The sequence below is a fragment of the Apteryx mantelli genome, chromosome 3 (genome assembly GCF_036417845.1).
Source record: "Apteryx mantelli isolate bAptMan1 chromosome 3, bAptMan1.hap1, whole genome shotgun sequence".
Lineage (NCBI taxonomy): Eukaryota > Metazoa > Chordata > Aves > Apterygiformes > Apterygidae > Apteryx > Apteryx mantelli.
Genome location: NC_089980.1, coordinates 17,251,785 through 17,259,718, shown reverse-complemented (window position 1 = coordinate 17,259,718; position 7,934 = coordinate 17,251,785). Strand labels below are relative to the sequence as shown.

Here is a 7,934-nt window from a genome sequence, read left to right as displayed (position 1 = left end):
GATTAGCTAATGCCCTTTGTTTTCACGTTGTAGCATGTCAACATCTTTTGGGAGACACAAAACAGTTCAAGAATTAGTGTCTACAGAAATGTACCCCAGCAGTTTACTCCTCACTTCACGTCCCAACTACACTGTATTTCTTCAGGCTACAGAGCGGCAGGAGTGTTGCAACCCAGAAGCGGCTCCACTTTATCTGGGGTGCAAACGAACACGGCCTGAGAAGTGAATGAGTGAAACACTCAGTGCTTCCTTGAGAAAAAAAGTAAACTCCAAACATGATTACTACTTTGCTTAAATGGGTATATCATCGGTGGTGTTTTTGAAAAGCGCTCACCATTTGCCTAGCTCTGATCTCTGTGTCACGACAGCAGAGAGTTGGTATTTCAAACGCAGTTATTAATTGAATCCTATAAAACATACCTCTATCTAGAAAAAGCTTCACGTGCAGACAAGCACATCCTATCTCAACACTGCTACTTTTCATCAACAAAATATTCTGGAGGCCTTCACCTTAGAATTTCACCTCTGGGCTGCTCAAAAGAATTAACCCTATGTACACTGTCTGCCAAAAAGAAACCAAAACCACATTTTCATTTCTTTTGTTCCATCTTAGTTGCAAGCGTTCAGCACGGGCTGTACGCTGGGTCTGAGAGAATTATTGCCACACAATAATAATACTACATGCTCATGACAGCTGGAGGAAAGTACCGGGGTTAGATACAAATGACAAGCAGGGTAAGGTCCACCTTAGGTGGGTGCCAGTAGCAATTACCACAGAGCCTCTCCGACACTTTCTGACAGCCCAGGGAGAAAGCACCATATTTAATCTACTTAAAACTAGACTGAACAAAGCGCTAGAGAATATACCGTACGGCGGAAAGATCTGCCTTGGCAAGGAGAGGGGTGAGACGATCTAACGCTGAAGAACTTTCCCATCTCTGATTTTTATTGTGCTCTGATACAATTTTGCAAACAATGGAGCAATTCTGAGCTCTTGTTTGGATCAAACAGGTCAATAGTATCTTGTGATGGAAGCTCACTGCATAGAAGGGGTAAGTACAAACTGAAAAGGAGACAACAAATAAAAAGAAGTAATCCTTCTGCTCCTATGGAGAACTTCATTTCTATTTTTTTGGGGGTGCGGGGGATTATTTCTAGGTGGAATAAAATAGGTGAGAACCACAAAAAGACCCCCAAATTTGGGGTCATTATTTGGGGTCAAACTTTCCAAGCCAGCAGCGAAAACAAAATCCATCATAACAAGCCATTTGCCTTTAACAAACACCTGAAACCGCAGACAGACCTTCTCAGCAGTCTGTGGCACAGAAAGGGTCGGCCGGAGCCAGAGAGGCAACCTAGGGGTGCTGGTGAAGGCTGTGAGTCACCGCATTGAAGTCACCGCAATGACTCACATCTTTCGAAGCTGGTCGCAGATCTAAGTAGATTGCTGAACGGGTGGCCACGTGTACAGGCATGGGATTTGTCAAAGTAAATGCCAAAGTTCATGAGATGCTTTTGAGAATACGGCTTTTTAGTCTTTTCCCCTTTGCAGTGTAAGCCAGCCTCATTGACTTCAATGGAGCATATACCTGAATTGAATGTGGCCTGACGGGAGCTAAAATTTCTTTGAAGTCTACCACGTTAGTGGAAGGTGTAGTGATATATACAGGCTAGCAAATTAGCTTTGGGGATAACTGGGTCAGTTAAATTCCACTTACTAAGTAATAAGATCTTGCACCATATATTGCTGCCTCACAAAGCTACTGCTAGTGACAAGAAACCACATCATTACATGTGGTCATCTGCAAACCTCAAGGAGGATCTCTGGAAGGAAGAAACTGCTGTTAAAAGAAGTATCAATGAGTACGTGCTGAATAATTTCACTCCTTTTATGTACATCATGCATGCTTTCTGCGGTCAGGAATTCTTCCACTTCTCTACAGTATGTAAAAAGGAGTTTGGTTAATGGCTTGTGTTTGTTGAGGGGCTGTGATTAGTATACAAATAGCTGATATTCGAAGGCATTCATATTTAATCAAACTGGGAAAAGCAAACTGGAGCAAGACACACATAACTCCCCACTATCTCTGTGCTCTTCAGAGATCTCCTAGCTCAAAGGGCTGCGTGCTCAAAGGAGTTACGGGTCCGTCCATGCAAAGGGAGGTAAGGACACATGGCTGCCCCCTTTCACCATAACCTGCACCACGATCGCAGACAGACGATCCAAAGCGCAGAGCTGCTTCTCGCAGCACAGCCTCTGAGGTGGCACGCGCACAGGGACCCTCCAGAGAGGGGGACTGGGCAACCGACGGGGCATCGAAATGCCTGCGACCCCTCGGCTCTGTCTCACCGCAAACGTAAGGCAAGTAGGAAAAAAAACAAAAAATGACAGAGGGTGGAAATATGTTGCTAAACTAAGACAAAACCTAAACAAGAAGACTAAGACCCCTCCCCAATTATTTTCTGATTAAAGGAGAACTAAGGTTGCCAGAATTGTTGGTGAAAACATTTTCAAATGAAGACAATAACTGACACAGCAAAGACAGACACAAAAGGAAACTTCAAATTTATGACCTTCTTGACTCTTTTTCTCCATCAAGTGTTTAAGTATTGCATTTAGATTTGGGGTGATTCAACATACATAGAAAAAATACTTAAAAAAACCAAACTAGGTCTTTTGTTACTACTATTTTTACTTTACTCAGACATAATTACGTAATTTTATATAATGCTATTTTAATATTGAGATAATTTCATCAAGCTGTAGAGAATGTGCTTCAAGAACAGACCTGTTCAGAAATTTCACAGAGAATTTTTCTTTGCTACCTTCACTTGTGATATATATTGTTTTTGTGATACTTTCCTTGAAACCCAGACTAGCTAAGGAAAACTTGCTCTGACAGAAGGATTTTTGAAGCTGTGATTTTAATCTTAAGGTTTAGATACCTGTCAGAGGATGGCACATTCATAGCCTTTACTATTGTTCATGGATTCTTTTTTCCAAAGCCCATACATAGCTCTCAAGGGTTCTTGCTCCTCAAGGCAAATTACCTTTGAGTGTTTAGGTTCACCTCCAGCTCTGTATTTTTTACTTTTCATATGCCTCTTTCTTTGTGGTTTTCTTCTTCTCTTTTCCTTATTTTCAACTCCTGACCAGGCTCCTTAAAAGAAAGAAGAAAGCCACTTAGATACCATGGTGATGGGTGACCTTATAAAAACACAGATAAATAGACAAGGGTATTGTAATGATTCCCTCACACTGTTTGACTGTGCTACAGCCAGGTGAAAACATTTGTTCAACAAATAAAAGAAAATCTTTCAGACATTACTTGGGCTCCAGTCCTGTTCCCCGTGAAGCAGGCGAGGACAGGACTAGGGTCCTCATGGGCCCTTCACCTACTCAAGGACTGAAGCTAAGCTAGTTCATGGAGAGTTGTCAATACAGCAGGAATGATTGATTCTGCCATGAGATAGATGACGTTGTGCAAAGATGAGGAGCTGTGGTTTAGGAGAATTAGTTAGGAGGTTCAAATCTATAACTTTGCTCTTCATCAGTGGGTTTGCTCTCTCCACACCTTAAACACACTGATTTATTACCATCATAACAACAAATTTCAAAGTGCTTTATTGGTTTTGCTGTAACTGTTTTGTGGCAGGGAATAGGAAGAGTTTAGGGAAAACAAAGGGAAAACAAAGGGAAAACAAAGGGAAAACAAAGGGAAAACAAAGGGAAAACAAAGGGAAAACAAAGGGAAAACAAAGGGAAAACAAAGGGAAAACGTAAGAATTTGCTTAAAAGGAAGAAAAAAACTATGTAGAAAGATTAGGCAAAGATATTTAAGCACATACATAATTTTAATCATACGAGTAGCTTCTGAATTCAGGCTGTAATACAGTACAAGGACCTTAATAAAGATTATGAAACAGCCCATGGGTCATCTCTCTCTCAATTCCGACAATAAGCCTTTAAAAATCTTGCCTGCAATATAACTTTTTGGTCATGCAAATGAAGCTGATTTTTAGTGGGCAGTCTACCTTTTTCTCCTCTTTAACACCCCCTACAAATTAGCAAAATCTGCATAAACCAAGTTCTTTGGGGGCCAAAACCAGGATACTGCAGCTCTCATTCTTTGGAAACAATTCATCCACGCTGCCCGCTTGGAGCCATGGAGGGGAAGGCATCTGAGCAGCCCAAACGTGGCATCAAGAGGCCTATTTGTGATAGTTCAGTTAAGGCAAGAAGGCGGGGGGAAAAGAAAGAAGAACAAGATGGTGAAGAGACAGAAGCTGAGGGAAAAGGCCAAGCCTGTTTTCTCTGAGAAGAAGCAAGGCAGTTCAACGCAGAGCGAGTGCAGCAGGGCTATTCTGCAACGTCTGGAGGTAAGGAGATGAGCCAAGTAACAGCCTTTTGAAACACAACTAGGAATTCAGCCAGAGACAGCATTGATTTTTTTCCCCCTCTGGCACAGAAGAAGATATATGTGTTTAGATCAACTCATGCCCTTATTGAGTCTTGAGCATAGAAGGGTCTGACTCAAGCACTTTTCATGCAGTCTGTAGGATTCCTGCGTGTACTCTGGCCAGATTACTGGGATAAATTAAGACCCAGCCTGTGCCCTTAACCTATAAGACAATTCTCGCCCATTGTATTAAGTGGTTTGAAAAGAAAAGAAAAGAAAAGAAAAAAAAAGGATCTGACAGAATTGCAACAAATCTTTCCAACCACTAGGTTAACATGGTGTGTTATGTTTGTATGACAGATCATGACGGGAGGTGACAGACTTCCAGACCTTGGCTGAGGAGTAAGATCAGCCGGAGGTAGATGATTCCTGTCAATGGGTGAGCTTCACGCAGCCAAAAGAATGATGACCTGAAGACACAGAAGGATTTTTATTTTGTTCTATTATCTGTGTGTGCGCAGGTATTTTTTTTAACCTAAGAACAGTCTGTGGTGTTTAAAAGAATGAATCACAAAAACCTCAGATTTGCTGGAGGAGATGGAAAAACTGATTATGGGGAATTTGGACAGTGGAAAACACAACTGCCCGAGATACAGTGTTCCTCCTGACCTAGCCCTGTCCTCATCTTTCATTTCATCCACACTACACTGACCCCTGCCTCCGCTCCGCAAACTGTGCCAGTCTCCACTGCCCATTTGTCAAACCTTCCAACGAGCACCTTCTGTGTCATGCCACCCCCTAAGCACTGGATGAGTTCCCTGTAAAAATCCACAAGGTCAGCGGCTACATTATCCTCCTTTACATCCCTCCTTACAAGCAACCCATGCTGCGATGCCTCGGCAAGGCGAGACATCGGCAAAGCAGCTGCTGCGCTAAGGCGGCTGCCAAGGACACTGGTGAGCTCTCCTGCCATCCCCCGGGGCTCCCCCCTGCCCGACGTTCACCCACACTCGCTTTTAGGACCCAGCTCATACATCTGTGTCATTTTGTGGACAGCTCAGATTAGGCTTGTGCTAGTTTGGGGGACTACGGACCTTTCACAGAAGTCCCTGACTTACATGCTTCCCTTAGCCTTAACAGGGCAACACCAGATTTACACTGCTATAGAAGAATAAAGAGAATGAAGGCTGTTCTTAAACAACTCTGTTAGCATCCCTGCCATCATGCCTTGGTGGAGTTTTCCTCTGGAGTCACGGTTCCTTCTGATCTTAAGGTTGGCACAACCCCCCTTTTCTCATAACACCTTCTTAGTTCAACAAATGCAATTTGAATTCAGTGAGTGGAGGATAGAAGGAGAAAGGCCTGAGCACAACGTTCGTTACATGCAAAAATTAGTTTGCCCCCACAAACTCAGTATATAGCGAATGACTCATCTGAAAAGCTTGGGCTCAACTGATGACACATGAAGTCTAAACCGTATTAAGGTTAATGAACTTCAGGATGATGATTTATACTTAAGAGAACATAACACTTTATGGCAGCTGAGGCAACATTCACTCCTTTACATTAGTTTCCTGAGGACAACCTGCATTAAAAAAAAATAGTCTGACACAAAGAGCTGTTGACAAGCATACAAAATGGAGCATAAATACTACCTACTATCCATAGCTACACCCAGGAGACCTTCACAGAGTGTTTGAATATCCCCTTCTCTTTATTCACTGTGAGTGAGTGAAATGCAGGCTCTTAAGCCAAAAGTGCAACTGGACTTGCCTGAAGACACCCTTTGTGTACCTGCTGGCTGACGTCAGAGCACCGGCTTCTTCCACATGTTAAATGTGCATCATCGATGCTACTGAACTGCCCAGAAATACTTTTAAACCTTCAGTAAAAGCGAGGGTTTAAAATTCTCCGTACAGACATAACACATTCTATGAGCTAATTAATTGCTGCTGCTACTTGCTGAATGAAAGAGCCAAGAGCCATGTGTTTGTGCTATTAATGTTTCTGATAGAAACATCTGATTTTTTTCTTTTAGAGAAAACATTTAGGAAAGGGCATCGAATCACTTTTCAGCATGGCTGTCAACATGGCTCCCAATTTGTTTCTAGATTTTAGGCAGCTCTTTAAACTGACTTCAAGCCCAGCTTTAAGGCGAGGGTAGCAAACAAAATGCCCCACTCAAACCTCAGTGACACGTCTCGGCTCCTGCTTCCCTGTCCTTAAGAGCTAATAAAGAGCTTCTATTCGCACTTTCAGCAGAGCTCCCCTCCTCTCCTGGTACGCTCCTCGGTGTCTCCAGTAAACGGGTGCAAGAGGCAGCATCTTGGCCATGTTTGCTCTTTAACCTGCTCCAGGGAGAGCATGAGCAGGGAAGTGAATCCTGCTCGCTCCTCACCCGCATGTCCCTGGAAGGCTCCGAACGAAAGGATTGCTCTGGCCACACCAAAGGGGATGCACACGGCCGGGTACTGCCGCGAGCCAGCACCCGCTCCGAGCGGACCTGTGCGAGCCCCGTCTGCCTCTGCAGCAAATCCTCATTTGCAGAGGCTGTATTTTGCCTGTGTCTTCTCACACCCTTTTGTGCGCTTTTGAGAGGAGCATTATAACAAATATGTTTTCTGCGGGGAATGTTTCTGCAAATACTGGATTTTAAGTAAACATAGAAGGCTGCTAGAAGAAACACACAGATTTTACGTACATAAAAAATAAGCACAAGAGAAACAGCCGCTGCCAGGCTTTCCCATCATGCACACCACAGTCACAGCCCTCCAACACGAATTCTCCTCCGCTGCCACACACTTTTGACATTACAACAGACTTTTTTCCTGGTTAGTATTCAAGAAATGCAGTACTAATTCGCCCTGGTTCCAGTGCCAATGACTATACCGGAATTTGTCCATGGAATGAAGTGAATCCCATGTATTTTTTTAGGCATCAAAATCCCAACACTGATCTTTCAAAATATCAGCCTGGATTTCTTGAAGATGAATAGCTATCTTCAGGCAGTGTTGGTCCAGCAGAGCCTCTCTGACCTTTGGACTTGCTTCCCCCTCAAGAGGGACACCCAAGGGCAGAAACGAAGGGCAACAGCCAACGATTCAGGATGTCCTCTAGCAGTGATCTTGCACTCTGTAAACAAATGACATTATCAACATGCCCAGTAGAGGCTTGGTTTTGGCTCGTTCTCCTTCTTATTTGAATTAATTTCCAAATAAGACTATTTATGACCTTTATTTGAAGTTACATTATGCAAGCCAATGCTGGTGCAGGCCGGGTCTGTACTCTAGGGTAGAAAATACCAGGAGCTAAAAGGAAGGAAGCAGGTTTCTGCTCCAAAACAAAGTGAAGCCAGGAAATGCCATTAGACAAATAAATCACCATTTCAAGTCAACTGCAATAAGGGAACAGGGAGTTTCCATGGCAGAGGAAAGGTCCCCCATGAAGCCAGAAGAACTCTAAGTCTGGCTTACCCAGAGCAGGTTTCTGCTGCTGCTTTTTCTGGCAATGCCGAGACACAAGCGAAATGGCAAC

General features: G+C 43.4%; 1 long non-coding RNA gene across 1 annotated transcript in view; it reads right to left on the bottom strand.

The window, feature by feature from the left end:
- Positions 1 to 2,944: 2,944 nt before the first annotated feature.
- LOC136991546 (uncharacterized) overlaps positions 2,945 to 7,934 on the bottom strand; it is a 427,115-nt gene continuing 422,125 nt past the window's right edge. The window contains exon 6 of the long non-coding RNA XR_010883648.1: positions 2,945 to 3,161. This is a non-coding gene — a long non-coding RNA (uncharacterized lncRNA). The remainder of the gene's footprint in view (positions 3,162 to 7,934) is intronic.